Consider the following 359-nt stretch of genomic DNA (forward strand, 5'->3'; position numbering starts at 1 on the left):
GTTTTGCCGATGATGTGGCAGTTGTTGTGAAAGGCGGATTTCTGAGGGTGCTAAGGGACCTGATGGCAACAGCCTTCAATATCATTTTGGACAGGTGCAGGGAAACTGGCCTATCGATAAATCCAGCTAAAACAACAGTCCTGGTTTTCACCAGAAATTATAGACTGGAAAAGATCCAACCTCTGAAGCTAAATGGCTCGGAGATAAACGACATCAGCAGAGTGAAATATCTGGGTGTCCTCCTGGATAATAAACTAAGCTGGAAAGAACATATCTGTACACAGAGAAATAAAGTGTTTGCCTCTATGTGGGCGTGCAGAAGAGCTGTGGGCAGGACATGGGGACTCAATCCTAAAATG

This window comes from Diachasma alloeum, unplaced genomic scaffold (genome assembly GCF_001412515.2).
Source record: "Diachasma alloeum isolate Michigan unplaced genomic scaffold, Dall2.0 Dall_scaffold_00304, whole genome shotgun sequence".
NCBI classification, from domain to species: domain Eukaryota; kingdom Metazoa; phylum Arthropoda; class Insecta; order Hymenoptera; family Braconidae; genus Diachasma; species Diachasma alloeum.